This window comes from Mustela erminea, chromosome 4 (genome assembly GCF_009829155.1).
Source record: "Mustela erminea isolate mMusErm1 chromosome 4, mMusErm1.Pri, whole genome shotgun sequence".
Taxonomy (NCBI): Eukaryota; Metazoa; Chordata; class Mammalia; order Carnivora; family Mustelidae; genus Mustela; species Mustela erminea.
Window position 1 is genome coordinate 22,199,599 of NC_045617.1, and position 16,499 is coordinate 22,216,097.

The following is a 16,499-nucleotide window of genomic DNA, read 5'->3' on the forward strand; positions in this document are numbered from 1 at the left end:
CAGCATTGAATCTTCCTATTGATGAACATTGAAATTTTTCTCCATTTACTTAGTTCTTCGATTTTTTCAAAATCAGAATTTTGAGGTTCCTCCTACAGATCTTATGTGTATTTTGTTAGATTTATACTTAAGTATTTTGGGGTTTGGGGTGCTAATGTCAGTGTGCTTTTAATTTCACATTTTAATTGCTTACTGTTGATATATAGAAAAACAATTTGGGTTTTGTGTATTAACCCTATATCCTGGAACCTGGCTGTAATAGCTTATTATCCAGGAGGGTTTTTTGTTTATTCTTTTGTATTTTCTTTATAAACAGTTGTGTCATCTATGAATAAAGACAGTTCTGTTTCTTCCTTCTCAATCGTATAACTTTTTCTTTTTTTGTCTTAATTGCATTAGCTAACACTTTCAGTATAAGGTAATGAGAGAGGACATCTTTTCCTTTGTCCTGATCTTGGCAGGAAGGCTTCTAGTTTCTTACCATTAAGTGTGATGTGAGCTATAGGTTTTATGTAGATGTTCTTTGTCAAGTTGAGCAAGTTACCTTCTGTTCCTAGTTTGCTGAGTTTATCATGAATGGGTACTGGATTTTGTCAAAACTTTATTCTGTATCTACTGATGTAATCATGTGATTTTTATTTAGACTGTAGATGTGACAGATTACAGTAATTGGTTTTTTGGGGGTTTTTTTAGTAATTTATTTTTTTTAAGAGTTTATTTATTTGACAGAGATCACAAGTAGGCAGAGAGAGAGGAGGAAGCAGGCTCCCTGCTAAGTAGAGAGCCTAATGTGGGGCTCCATCACAGGACCCTGAGACCATGACCTGAGCCGAAGGCAGAGGCTTAATCTGAGCCACCCAGGCGCCCCCATAATTAGTTCATTTTATTACTGAATGCTATTTTATTGTATAAACACTATTTCAGTGGATAACAGTTTGCTATTCATTCATCTGTTGATGGACATTTGGGTTGTTTTAAGGTTTTGGCTACAAATACAGCTGCTGTGACCATTCATGTAAAAGTCATTAATTGAATTTTGAATATTGAATTAACCTTTTGTAACTGAAATGAATCCCACTTGGTTGTGGTGTATAATTTTTTATACATTGTTGAATTCACTTTGCTAATTCTATTAAGGATTTTTGCATCAGTGTTTATGAGAGATACTGGTGTGTAGTTTTCTTGAAATGTTATTTTCTGCTTTTTGTTTTAGTGTAACACTGGCTTCATAAAGTTAGGGAGTAGTCCCTGTACTTCTGTCTTTATTTTATGGCTTTTGAAAAAGAAATATGCTGTGTTCCTGGCAATATCTTAGTTTATATCTTGCTTGTCATGAGAATACTGTACAATGAAAAAGCAAAAAAGTGATTAGGTCAGAGTGGACTCTCACAGAAGAGTCATCATGGAAAAAACAGGGGAAGTAAAGTCCCTAAAAAAGAAAAAAAATTTTCATACATATCTAATCATTCTTGATGTGTTGACATCACTTTTATTGTTCAAAAACATTTTGAATTAGTTTTCTGAAATACACTCACATAAGTTCCCTGTAATCACTTCAGATATGTCTGTGAGACAGAATTCTGAATTTCACCACTTACTTTTATTCTTTTAGAATTGCCTAACAATAAACTCTGGATTTATTAAGTTAAGGTGGTGGTAAACAGGTCCCCTCATTGCATGTTTTGTTTTGGATCCCTTTTCTTTATTTGCTTTTATGTGTAAAAAAAATTAACTTAGGTCTTCCCATATGGGCTAGGTTCTTGCTAAAATGCGTCCTTCCATTGTGGTTATGTTAAGGCAGTGCCATGGTTCTTGCTGTAATATAGCCTGTTCATAGAAGATAAGTAATATTGTTCATCATAGTAAATGAGAAATCTGGAATGCAGACATATTTGTAATAGTGCATTGAAATGCATTAAATGTAATCTATATGATACTGTATTTTATCAGGCATATAAGCAACAGAATCAAAACATTGAAAAATATGTTGGAGGGAAAAAGTGGAATTTAGAAAGAAGGGACTTAAGTCTTTGCCTGTCAACTCATCTTCTTTGCTATTATTCAGCCAGTTTGTAGACTCCCACTTCTTGAACATTTCTTCAGATACAGGAGAGGTCATAACTTCTCCTGAAATTTACTTTTGGAAGTCAAAAGAATCCCTCTCATTTTTCACTTCAGAAGGACCCTTAATTCTTCTCCCACCTCTCTCCCCCCAGGTCCTTAAAACGAACTTACGTGTATTACCCATGAAAAACAAAAATACATGGCCACACACAACCTTGTACAAAATGCTCATAGTAACCTTTTTTGCAGTAACTTTAAACTGAAAATAATCCTAATGTCCATCAACAGATGAACAAACTATTTATCCATACAATGAAATACTATTCAATAAAATGAATGAATGATTGATACATGGGACAACACTGATGAATATCAAAATAACTAGGCTGAATGAAAAGAAGGCAGGCCAAAAAAAAAACCTTTATAGTTCCATTTTTATAGACTTCTACAACAAGCAAATAAATCTGTAGTGACAGAAGGGAAGCCAGTGATTGCTTATGGTTATGGGTGGAGTGAGGTATTACAAAGGGACACAAAATTAAAGGGGTGACTGTGTTAAACGGTGTTAAAACTGTTTTAAAACTGATCAAACTGTACACTTTGTGTGCAGTGTATTAGTTTTCTGTTGCTGCTTAATGAATTACCAGAAATTTAGCAGATTAAAATAACCACTATTATCTAACAGTTCATAGGTCAGAAATCTGGCTGGGCATGTCTGTTTTTCTGCTTAGAGTGTCTCACAAGGCCAAAATCAGGGTGTAAACTGAGTTATGTTCCTTTCTGGAGACTTTGGGGAAACATCAGCTTAATTTAAGCTCATTGAGGTTGTCAGAATCCATTTCCTGCTGTTACAGAGTTCAAGTTCCTGTTTTATTCCTGCCTGTCAGGTTGCTTTTAGCTCCTGGAAGCCACACTCAGGTCCTTTCAAGTGGCCCCCTCCCTCTTCAGGCTAGCCGTGGCACAGTAAATCTCCTTCATGCTTTGAATCTGACTTCCTCTTCTGCTATCAGTTGGAAAAAACTCTGCTTTTAAAGGGCTCATGCGATTAGAGTAAGCCCACACATTTAATCTCCCTATACTAAGTTAGCTAATGAATGGCTATAATTCCATCTTCAAAATCTCTCTTAACATGAAATATAGCAATCATAGAAGTAGCACTAGGGGCAGATTTGGGGGCCATCGTAGAGTTCTGTCTACTACATGTAGTATATCAAGCCTCAGTTATACCTCATTAAAGTTTATATGTTTTTTTCCTAAAAATAGGACAAAAGACCAAAAGTAATAGTAATGATAGTAATAATAAATACTTGCAAATGGATGATTGTGAGACTCAAATAGAATGCAGATTGATTATTCTCATTGATTTGATTCAGCATAGCATTTCTATGTCCAAGTTGGGATAACTAAAACGGTAATAATATTTGTATTCTCTTTCACCTGTCAAGAGAGAAAACACTACAAAAGTGAGGATGTAACTAAGAATTGAATATGATAGAAGTGATTTTGTAAGTTTCACAAGTTCTTGACTCAAAATTGTGATTAATATTGTGACTCAATGTGTGTCTATAAATATAAATTCAATATTTTAAAACCTCAACGTTTAATTAAATTCATATAATAGATGACTTAGTGTAGCTTTGTGCATTTTGTTGATCTTGTTATTAGTTAGGCCAGTCATAAAATTCTTGAGTATACAGAAATCTTACAGAATGTAGGGAATAGTGTTTCTATAGCATGGGAGAGGTTTTATGTACTGATTGTTTACTTCACAGGAAAGATTTAATCAAGAATAATACATTTAATATTTTATTATAATAATGGCAAAAGACTTTAGATATTAAACTCTTTGATAGATTAGATGAAAGTTCAGAATAAAATGTGATTCGTCTTGCTTGGGTCATCAAATTATTAAAGTTTACGGGCACCTGGGTGTCTCAGTTGAGCATCCAACTCTTGGTTTTGGCTCAGATCATGGTATCTTGTCTTGCAGGGTGGAGGCTAGTATCAGGCTCCACACTCAGCAGGGAATCTGCTTGAAGATTTTCTCCCCCAACTTGCCCTCCACTCACTTTCTCTCTCTCTAAAATAAATAAATCTTTAAAAAGTTATTAGTGTATAATACCAAGTGTTAGCAGGGATATCAAATTGCTGGAATTATGATAAATTGCTGGTGGGGGTATAAATTGGATCAAACACTTTGGGAAACCATTTAACGATACTTACTAAAGCTGTACATACATATGTGTATATATACCACTTATATGATGCACTGGTTTACTGCCTCATCCTTTCACATTTAGTCCAGAAGAAACAGTAAAATCTCTTTAAAATTCTCTAAAATCGAATGTTTGTGATCTTTTACTCCTTAAGAAGAATCATGTGTTCTTCCTTAAATAACAAAAAGTTCAAAATCTACAATTTGATGACATTTTTTATCTTGTGTTTCCATCTCCATGTACATTTCAGGCAAGTTTCCTTATATTTCAGGCAAGTTTCCTTATATTTCTTTCCTTATGCCTGACTTAAACTATCTTCTTACCATTTTATCCATTTTGGGCTTCAGTGCTATCCAACAGACCTTTCTGCAATAATGGTGTAATGTTCTGTAGCTGTGTTGTCATATGTGGCTAGTGGATTGAAGAACTGATTTTTAAATAATTTATTTGTTTTTAAATTAGCTACATGGGGTTAGCAGTGAAATATAGCACACCGGTCTATTATCACTATCATGTTGCCTTAACCTCTTTAGCTTGTTTTGATTTCATTCTCTTTGATCACCCAATAATGTGTTTTATCCTACTTTTAAACTTAGTCATCCATACGTTCAATTTTAATACTTTTGAGTTTTTGGAATATATCTTTGCTTTCTCATTATCTTGTAAGCTTTTGGGTGGTAAGGTATTTTACTTCTTTTCTGTCTCTTTTGCCACCAAATTTTGATCATCATGCATAATGTGGAAGTAATATTTAAGGAGGTAGTCATCTGAGAATTGGGGAACTTCAAAATAACCACTGGAAAAATTTTAAGGTATTGTGAAATTTGGGAGACTGTTTTCTCAAGAATATAAAATGGATTTAAAAAAATTTTTTTAAGATTTTATTTATTTATTTGACAGATACAGATCACAAGTAGGCAGAGAGGCAGGCAGAGAGAGAGAGAAGAGGAAGCAGGCTCCCTGTTGAGCAGAGAGCCAGTTGTGGGGCTCAATCCCAGGACCCTGGGATCATGACCGGAGCCGAAGGCAGAGGCTTTAACCCACTGAGCCATCCAGGTGCCCCTATAAAATGGATTTTTAAAATGCATTTTAAAAATGGATTTTATAGGAGAAGGAAAGAAAAAGTGAATTGGGGGAAATTGGAGGGGGAGACGAAGCATGAGAGACTGTGGATTCTGAGAAATAAACAGGGTTTTGGAAGGGAGGGTGTGGGGGATTCATGAGCCTAGTGGTGGGTATTAAGGAGCTCACATATTGCAGGGAGCACTGGGTGTGGTCCATAAACAATGAATCTTGGAACACGGAAAAAATAAAATTAAATTAAAAAAATAAATAGGGGCCCCTGGGTGGCTCAGTGGGTTAAAGCCTCTGCCTTCGGCTCAGGTCGTGATCTCAGGTCCTGGGATTGAGTCCTGCATCGGGCTCTCTGCTCGGTGGAGAGCCCGCTTCCTCCTCCGTCTCTCTCTGTCAAATAAGTAAATAAAATCTTTAAAATAAATAAAAATGGATTTTAAAATGCATTTTAAAACAGATTAAGAGAAGAAGAGTGGGTTAAAAACCTGGAAACCTAAAATATAATCATAGCTCTGCTGCCAATTTTGTTAATAACTCAGGCAAGTTTCTTAACTGTTTCAGGTAAATTTGTTCATCTACAAAAATGAAAGATGAATTACTTGGCTTCCAATATATGTTCCAGCTTATGAGTCTAAAAAATAGCTGGGTTTTCTGAATTGAAAACTATTAAGAGTGGGAATTAATGTTGGTACTAGTTTTATTTTGTATTTTTAAAAATGTTCAGGAAGACAAGTACATGTTGAAATGCCCAGGTTTGAAATGCCAGAACACTCCTCTCTGTAGTGAAATGCCAAGATAAAAAGTTACGTGAAGATCTCATGAGACTAATGAGTGGGCAGGAAAATAGCAAATCACCTTTCTTGTAGCAAATAGTAAATGCAACTCAAGAAAAATAAAACTATATATGATTATTTTTCCCAAGTAATTAGTTGCAAATTCAGGAATGAAATTTAGGAGAAAATGTCAGCGTGTTATAATGAAGGAAGCAACTGAACTGGAAGTCTGAGTGAGAGGATTATCCCTCCAATGCCAGTAATTAGCTGTAGGACAGTATGTGGTAAACTTTGAAAACATACTTACTTTTGCATGCCGTAGCATTGTCTCTTGACACCTTTAGGACCATAGCATAAACCAAAGAGAATGCCCATATTCTTTTCAAGAGACCTAGAAATAATTCCATTATGTTTCATCTGACTGTTTTTCTGAGTCAGCTGGCAGAAGTACAAGCTGCCTTTGTTTTCTATTATCCTCTGAACTCACATCTTACACTGCTTTGAACAGTTCCTCATTTGACCCATTTCTCCATCTTTCCCAAATCCTTCCACTGTGCTCCAGAAAGCTTCTGCTTCTGTGACTTGCAAACTTCCCTGTGTATAGTTCTTTTTGTCCTCTTTTCCAAACTTAAACCTTCATTCTCCTTGCCTTAACTGATAACTAGCTAGTCCCTAAAATTAGTTTCATCCGTACCCTCTTGTGTGAGAGTGCTACCTATATTCATAAATCCCACATATATTAAACTTGGAAAAGATGTGGGTCAGTATTTTCTTTGCTCTCTGATGTTGCTTCTGTATCGTTTTCTTCTCTTTAAAATGAGTCAGAGGGGTGACTGTGTGGCTCAGTCGGTTGAGCACCAAGTTTTGGCTTCCACTCAGGTCAGGATCTCACGTTTGTGAGATTGAATTCCAGGTGGGGCTCCGTGCTCAGAGCAGTCTGCTTGAGATATTCTCTCTCCCCTCACCCTACTCTCTCTCACTCACACACATTATCTTTAAATAAATCTTTGAAAAAATTAATCATAGAGTACTGTCAATTCTATCTCTTAGTGATTAATGTTGGTGAGAAACTACAATAGTAGTAATACTGTGCACTGACCATGTAAGAGGGACTCCCCTCTAAGCTTTCTTGAGATGTAAGTAATATATAACAATGTGATAATTTGAAATACATATATTGTGAAATGTTTGCAATAGCACACCCTTCATGTCACATAATTACCATTTTTTGTTGTGAGCACATTTAAGATCTCTTCTTTTAGCAGTTTTTAAGTATATAATACAATATTGTTAACTATAGTCTTCCTGTAATTACATTCCCAGAATTTACTTGTCTTATGCTGTAAGTTTGTTTGTACCCTTTGACTAACATTTCCTCATTTCTCCCAACCCCCAGCCCCTAACAAGCACCATTCTGCTCTGTTTTCTATGAGTTCAGCTTTTTTATTTTTATTTTGTTTTTAGTTCAGCTTTTTTAGATTTCACATATAAGTGAGATCATACTGTATTTTTCATTCTCTGACTTATTTTACTTAGCATAATGCCCTCAGGGTTCAGCCATGTTGTTGTAAGTGACAGGATGTCATTTTTTATGCCTGAATAAAATTTCATTGTATGTATTTACCACAACTTTTTTATCCATTCATTCCCCAGTGGCCACTTTGGTTGTTTCCATGTCTTGACTATTGTGAATAATGCTGCAGTGAACATAGGGATGCAGATATATCTTCAATCTAATGATTGCATTTTGGAGAATATATACCCAGAAGTGAGACTGCTGCATCATATTGTAATTGTATTTTTTATTTTTTTATTTCTTTTTTTTTTTTTTTTTTTTTTGAGCAACTTCCATACTGATTCTCATAGTGGCTGTGCAATTTTATAAACCCACCAGCAATGCACAAGGTTTCCCTTTTCTTCTTATCCTCACCAGCACTTGTTATCTCTTGTATTTTTGTAATAGCCATTCAAACATAGGTGAGGTCATACCTCATTATGATTTCGATCTGCATTTCCCTGAGATTAGTGATGTTGAGAATCTTCATGTACCCATTGGCCATTTGTACATTGTCTTAGAAAAATGTTTGTCTATTCATTCCTCTTCCTGTTTTTTAATTGGATTGTTAGTAGTTTTTGCTGTTGAGTTGTATAAGCTCCTTAGGTGTTTTGGATAGTAACCCCTTATCATTCAAATGGTTTGCAAGTATTTTTTTCCATTCTGTAGGTTGCCTCTTGATTTTGTGGATTTTTTTCTTTATCTGTGCAGAAGCGTATTAGTTTGCTGTAGTCACACTTGTTTATTTTTGCTTTTGTTCCTTGTGTTCACCATATCTCATTCATAAACTCATTGCCAAGAGCTATGTTAAGGAGATTTTTCCCTGTGTTTTCTTCTAAGAGTTTTATGGGTTTTGTTCTTACACTTAAACTTAACTTTAATACATTTTGAGTTAATTTTTGTGAGTGGTGTAAGATAGGGGTCCAGTTTCATTTTCTTGCATGTGAATATCCAGTTTTCCCAGCACTGTTTATTGAAAGGACTATGTTTTCCCCTTTGAGAGTTCTTGGCTTCCTTGTCAGGTATTAACTGACCACGTATGCATTGTTTATTTCTTGTCTCTCACTTCTGTTCCATTGACCTGTGTGTTTATTTTCATGCCAGTACAATACTATTTTAATTATTATAGCTTCCCACTGTTGTTTAAAACCAGTAAATGTGATGCTTCCATCTTTGTTCTTCTTCGGTATTGCTTTGGTTCTTGGGGTCTTTTGTGGCTTCATAAAAATGTTAGGTTGCTTTTTCTATTCTTGTGAAAAATGCCATTAGAATTTTGATGGGGATTGCATTGAATCTGTAGTTTCCCATTTATTTGTGTCTTTAGTTTCTCTCATCAGTGTCTTATGATTTTCATCATACAGATCTTTCACCTCCTTGGTTAAATTTATTCCTAAGAATTTCATGGTTTTTGATGCTATCATATATAGGGTTGTTTCCTTTATTTCTTTCTCAGATGGTTTGTTGTTTCTGTATAGAAATACAACTGATTTTTGGTATATTAATTTGATTCTGCAACTTTATTGAATTTATTAGGTTTTTTTTTTTTTAAGATTTTATTTATTTGAGAGAGAGAGCATGAAGGGGGGAGGAAGAAGCAGAATCCCCACTGAGTAGGGAGCTGGTGCTGGACTCAATCCCAGGACTCTGGGATCATGACCTGAGCCAAAGGCAGACGATTAACTGACTAAGCCACCCAGGTACCCCAGCCTATAGTTTTCTTGTAGTCTATCTGGCTTTGATAAGGATTATGCTAGCTTCATAGTTTGGGAGTATTATTTACTCTTCAATATTTGGGAAGAGTTTAAGAAGGATTGGCTTTAATTCTTCTTTAAATGTTTGGTAGAGGGGCACCTATGTGGCTCATTTGATTGACTGACTGACTGACTGCCTTCCACTCAGGTCATGATCCTAGAGCCCTGGGACCAAGTCCTGCATCAGGCTCCCTGCTCGTGGGGAGTCTGCTTCTCTCTCTGATCCTCTCCCCGCTCATGTTCTCTCTCTCAAATACATAGATAAAACCTTTTTTAAAAGTTTTTAAAAATAAATGTTTGGTAGAAATCACCAGTGAAACCATCTGGTCCTGGGCTTTTCTTTTTTGGGAGGTTTTCGATTACTGATTTGATCTCCTTACTGGTTTATTTTCTGTTTCTTCCTAATAATGTCATAGGTTGTATATTTCTAGGCATTTACCCATTTTTTTCTAGGTTATCTAATTTGTTGGTGTATAATTGTTCTTAGTAGCTGAATATGAAATTTGTATTTCTGGTATGAATTGTGATGTCTTCTCCTTCAGTTATGATTTTGTGTATTTGAGTCTTCTCTTTTTTCTTGGTTAGTCTAGCTAAAGTTTTCTCAGTTTTATCTTTTCAAAAACCAACTCGTAATTTCATTGCTTTTTTTTTCTGTTGTCTTTCCCTATTTCATTTATTTCTGCTCTAAGCTTTATTATTTTCTTCCTTCTCCTGACTTTGAGCTTAGCATATTCTTTAATTTCTTGAAGTATAAATTAAGGTTATTTATTTGAAATCTTTTTTTTTTTTCCTTAATGTAGGCATTTACCACTATCAGATTCCCTCTTAGAACTGCTTTTGCTACATCCCATAAGGACTGCTTTTGCTACATCCCATTTTTGTCTCCAGATATTTTCTGATTTTCCTTTTGATTTCTTTTTTAACCTGTTGGTTGTCCAGGAGTGCCAAGGACTTTTCTGAAAACTCTTCATGTAACAACCATTTTAACTTCCATAAAATACCCTTGAGTTAGGTGGTCTTATTCTCCCTACTTAAGGGAAGGAAACTGAAATATAAGAGGTCTCATAGACAATAAATAATGGAGTTGAAAAAGTATTAAAATAGTCTCATGTGTGGTAAAAATGAAAATGGAATCATTTTTAAAAAATTTTTTTTAAAGATTTTTATTTATTTGACAGAGAGAGAAGGGAGAGAGGAAGAGAACAAGCACAGGCAGGGGAGAAGCAGGCTCCTGGCTCAGCAAGGAGCCCGATGTGGGGCTCGATCCCAGGACCCTGGGATCATGACCTGAGCCAAAGGCAGTGGCTTAACTGACTGAGCCACTCAGGTGCCCCGAAAATGGAATAATTTTATTGGAAGCAATTTGGAAATAAATATTTAAGAGTCTTGAATTTTTCATACTTCAAGAAAATAACCAGGAACTTGTATAAAGACTTATATAATGTAAGTTTATCAAGTATTATTTATTATAATAAAAATTTAGAAGTAACCAAAATGTCCAGAATTAGGAGAATGTCAGATAAATTATGGCATATTTTACAGAGTGTAAAATGGGTATTAGAAAGCCCACATGTTTGTGAGGATATGGAAATACAAATTTATACAAAAATTTTGGAAGTTTTTCAAAAATTTTGAGGAAAATACCAGTAGTTGGATGCCAATAGATGATCTCCTAGGAATTGAATAGATGTTCTTATACAGATTAGATTTGTTAAGATTGAAAGGAGTCAAAGAAGATTCTATCTAACTAAGCTATACTTTGATGGCACTGTTAATTAATATAAGAAATAAAGAGCTAGGTTTCTACTGGGGAAAAATAATGACTTTAGTTTGGGCCTTGTTATTTTAAGGTTCTATTCATGGGGATATCCAGAAAGAGATAGTCAGTATTTGGAATTATGTGTGTGGAGATAAACAAAGAAAACATGAAGGAAAGATAGTGGGAAAGGGGTAAAATGTTCCATATTTTGGGTTAAATCAAGTACAGAAGGAGTCTGTTGGTGGGCTTGTTATCATCCATGATACATAACTGATGTGTTTCCTATTCTTTAAAAATAGGAAAAAACAGTGTTCATCTGTTTTGGTTTGTGAAAGAATCATTTTGTTTCTCCTCTTATGTGAGATTTTGCTCAGTCCATGAACATGAATAGTGAATTGTTAGAATGGTTTTTTAAAGTACAAGTTGTATAAATACATCTTAATATGAAGAAACAGTAGAGTTTGATAAAACATGCATGTACACAAATAGATTCTGTTCCTAACCCTGCTTCTTGAACACCTCATTGCACCTCCTTAAATGATGTCTTTGGTTTGACCTAGAATATTTCTCAGCCTGGACCTATTTTTGGATGTTTATGAGTTTTCTGTGTGAATTTTAAAATTTTAAGAATTCTTTATTTAAACTTTTTTGAATATAGTTGACAGTGCTACATTAATTTCAGGTGTACAGCATTCAGTATCTCAATACATTATGCTAACCTCACCACATGTGGAGTTACTATCTGCCACTATACAATGCTGTTACAATATCATTGACTATATTCTCTATGCTGTACCTTTTATTCCCATGATTTATTCATTCTATAACCAGAAGCTTGTATCTCCCACTGTCCTTTACTCATTTTACCTCCCCTTCCCTTAGGCAATCTTTAGTTCTCTGTATTTGTATGTCTGATTCTGCTTTTTGTTTGTTTATTCATTTGTTTTGTTATAAAAATTCTTTACTTTGAGGGGTGCCTGGGTGGCCAGTGGGTTAAAGCCTCTGCCTTTGGCTCAGGTCATGATCCCAGGGTCCTGGGATTGAGCCCCCAAATTGGGCCCTCTGTTCAGCAGGGAGCCTACTTCCTCCTCCTCTCTCTCTCTGCCTGCCTCTCTGCCTACTTGTTATCTCCGTCTGTCAAATTAAAAAAAAAAAAAAAAAACTTTAAAAAATTAAAAAATTTAAAAAAACTCTTTACTTTGAAAGGACTTACTGAAAGCATATTCTGAATCGTTTAGTTGTCTACTTTATATGAATCCTGGGAAGTAATTTTAGTATCTCTGTTTATGATTGTGTTTATCATAACTTTAGTGCAAACTAGTACTACTTTAAATGGTTCAGTCTAAATGGTGATACTGCAGGGAAACACTTGCGCCTAACTGTTGTATTTGAACATAATAAAGCCCAATATTGTCAGTGAGGTAACAAATGAATAAAATTTCACAGTAGTTCAAATAAAGGAAAGGCTGTTACATAGCAGGATAGGCATGAACAAAATAAAGCAGATTTTTGGAGCAGTCAGTACAAGATTCATATGGCAAGAAATGATTGAGTTAAAGTGATTTTGTCATATTAAATAATATTATTTTGAATTGTATTAGATTTGTATTTTTTATTTAATTTTAAATCTAGTTTGTGTTTAGGGACGCCTGGGTGGCTCAGGAGGTTGAACAGCAAGGTCTGGATTTTGGCTCAGGTCATGGTCTCTGGGTTGTAAGATTGAGCCTTGCATCAGGCTCTGTGCTCAGTGCAGAGTCTGCTTCTTTCGCGCCCTCTCCTCCTCCCCCTGCTCACATCCTTTCTCTCTCTCTCTCTCAAATAGAGGAGTGGAATCTTTTAGAAAATAAATAAACATGATGCCTTTAACAGTATTGTAGCTAATTTTATTTTTAATTTTACTGTTCATATCAGGATTTAAAATTAAACCCATAAGAAATGTTCTTTGAATTAAGAAACAGATTTATTAAAATGATAGCTGAATTATTTTATCTTAAGAAATAATTTAAAAATCCTTAGGGGATGTAGACTTCAGTTTGCATTCTCTCAATCTCTTGATGTTTGCTTCAATAATTGGAAGTTTAATTGCTAAGAACCCAGGAAAATAGATGAAGAAGCCTAGGAATTTTTTAGCAAACAATTACTTTTAGAACTACACGGGTTATATAATAGTTGGGAAATTTTTGTTTGCTGTATTTAGTCATGGCCTAAGAAAATAGATTAACAATTTTTAGAGTTATTTTATGTCTTAGCACAATACACTTTAGCTTTTTTTTTATTATTATTAAATGAAAGATTTTTACCCTTAAATAGGCGAGTTAGTCAATGGTAGATCAAAAGATGTTAAAATATATGTTATTGGTCATCCTGTGCAGTATTTTTTATTGTTTTTAAAGAGGAAATAGATCATTTGTAGTGTTTTATTTTTTTAACTTGATTTTATTTTTTCAGTGTTCCAAGATTGTTTATGCACCACACCCAGTGTTCCATGCAATACGTGCCCTCCTTAATACCCACCACAAGGCTTACCGAACCCCCCACCCCTCCAGAACCCTTAGTTTGTTTCTCAAAGTCCACAGTCTCTCATGGTTCATCTCCCCTCAGATTCCCCCCAACTCCCTTCTCCTTTCCTCCCAGTGCCCTCCATGTTCTTGCTTACGCTCCACAAGCAAGTGAAGCCACATGATAATTGACTCTCTCTGCTTGACTTATTTCACTCAGCATAATCTCCTCCAGTCCTGTCCATGTTGATAGAAAAGTTGGGTATTCATCCTTTCTGATGGAGGCATAATACTCAATAGTATATTTGGACCATAACTTCTTTACTCATTCGTCTGTTGAAGGGCAACTTGGCTCTTTACACAGTGTGGCGACTGTGGCCATTGCTGCTATGAACATTGACGTACATATGGCCCTTCTTTTCACTACATCTGTATCTTTGGGGTAAAGACCTAGTAGTGCAAATGCAGGGTCATAGGAAAGCTCTATTTTTTTTTTTAAAGATTTTATTTATTTATTTATTTGACAGAGATCATAAGTAGGCAGAGAGCACAGGAGATGGAGAAGCAGCTTCATGCTGAGCAGAGAGCCCGATGAAGGATTCGATCCCAGTACCCTGGGGATCATGACCTGAGCTGAAGACAGAGGCTTTAACCCACTGAGCCATCCAGGAGCCCTATTTTTAATTTCTTAAGGAACCTCCACACTGTTTTCCAAAGTGGCTGCACCAACTTGCATTCCTACCAACAGTGTAAGAGGGTTCTCCTTTTTCCACATCCTCTCCAACACTTGTTTACTGTCTTGTTAATTTTGGCTATTCTCACTGGTGTAAGGTGGTATTTCAATGTGGTTTTGATTTGAATCTCCCTGATGACTAATGATGATGAACATCTTTTCATGTGTCTGTTGGCCATTTGTATGTCATCTTTGAAGAAATGTCTGTTCATGTCTTCTGCCCATTTTTCTATGTGATTATCTCTTTTTTGAGTGTTGAGTTTGAGGAGTTCTTTATAGATATTGGATATTAGCCCTTTGTCTGCAGTGTCTTTCATTTGCAGTAAAAATACCGAAATGAGTTTGATTTTAGTTTTGCTTGCTAATTAAATTAAACCTTCTAGCATTTAGGATTTTTTTCACCCTTTCCCAGTATGACAAAAGATCCTACATTAAAGATACTGTTATAAATTCTCTAAAACAGAAATTAGGCAGTTTCCTCAGAATTTAGGATATTAAGTTCTTAGGCTTTATTTTACTTTTGCCACCAAGATTTTGATATTTGAGTTAGATAATGAGTTAGATAATAAGTTACCATTAAAATCACCAAGGAGTAAGACAGAAAAATATGAAAAGAATATAATAACTGAAACTGAAGTAAAAGATGAGGGAGAGAGTTTTTCTCGACAAAATGATTTTGAAGTTTACCTAAAGGCACTATTCTAATCACAACAAAAGCTGTCCAACCTTTTTTGGATTAGGGTAATATTTTGAAACAACTTTCTTCATAAACATTATTTATCAGTGGGTGAGTATAGGCAGTCCTCATTTTGCATGGTAGTGTGGGACTAAAAAAGTGACCATACAAAATAAAACTGCACATAAGGATCTTAATCAGTGGAAAATATTACCATCGTTCTATGATCTTTAAAAAAATTTTGTCGGGGTGCCTGGGTGGCTCAGTGGGTTAGGCCTCTGCCTTGGGTTCAGGTCATGATCTCAGAGTCCTGGGATCGAGACCCACATCAGGTTCTCTGCTCAGCAGGGAGCCTGCTTCCCCCTGCCTCTCTGCCTACTTTTGATATCTCTCTCTCTGTCAGATAAATAGAACCTTTAAAAAAAAAAAATTAAAATTAAAAAAAAATTTAAAAATTTTGTCAAGATGTTAAAACTCTTATATTATAAATATATATAGGGAAATGAAAAAGTAAAACTATATTAATTTAATAGTGTTCTATAAAACATTAAAAACAATTAGAATTAAAGTGTTTTATTTCTTTGTAAAAGACTTATCAAGAGTAGCTTGAACAGTACTTTGCCATCTCCTTGTAAGAATTAGAATAGTAGATCTAGCCAGAGTGAGCATCTTTTCTGTGCCTTGGCAAATTGTCCCTTTGGATCAGCTCCCAACATTTTACTTTTGCATTTTTAATGTTGGGAAATATCTCCAAGAGTTTCTTTAATGCAAAGTTTTTTGCTTGCTTCACTCCCAGGGGACATCATCCTTTTTGTCTCAGCCATTTTCCTTATTTATGTCAATAAGTTACCTTTGCTACATTCTTCTGACTGCAGATCTAGAGTCTCATAATGGCAACATTCCCACAATTAGCTGTTTCTTCTATTACTCCATTTAGATTTAAATTCAGTTTCACTTCCAGCTTTATCATTTTTTCATTTCTTTGCTGTACTTTTATCTTTGTTGGCCAATTCCTTCTTTTAGTTACCCGTTTTGTAAAATTTCAGATGGGTGTAGGAGGCAAGAAGGTAACCCAGAGCTACATGCTTTGCTGTCTTTAGACAGGTGAATTGGATGACCAGTCACCAACAAACTTTGGAAGAAAATGATCAGTCACTGATCATGATATACATGTCTTATTAACATAGTGCTTTGTAGACTAAAGTGCTAACAAGGAAATTTGTATTTGTGCAGTTGTACTTAATATAATGTGGTAAGTGAAATTGGAACCATGTTGTTGGAAACTGGTATTCTTGAACTAAACCAGTGGTAGCTGTAATTTGTGCAGATGTGAGACCTGGGAAATAAGGGCTTCCCATAATTGTAATAAAGTTAAACTATTTGACCAATTAAAGCTATGG

At 35.1% G+C, this 16,499-nt stretch overlaps 1 protein-coding gene across 5 annotated transcripts in view; it reads left to right on the forward strand.

The window, feature by feature from the left end:
* Positions 1-16,499, forward strand: part of WASF1 (WASP family member 1) — a 60,123-nt gene that overhangs the window by 26,747 nt on the left and 16,877 nt on the right. The window lies entirely within an intron of this gene.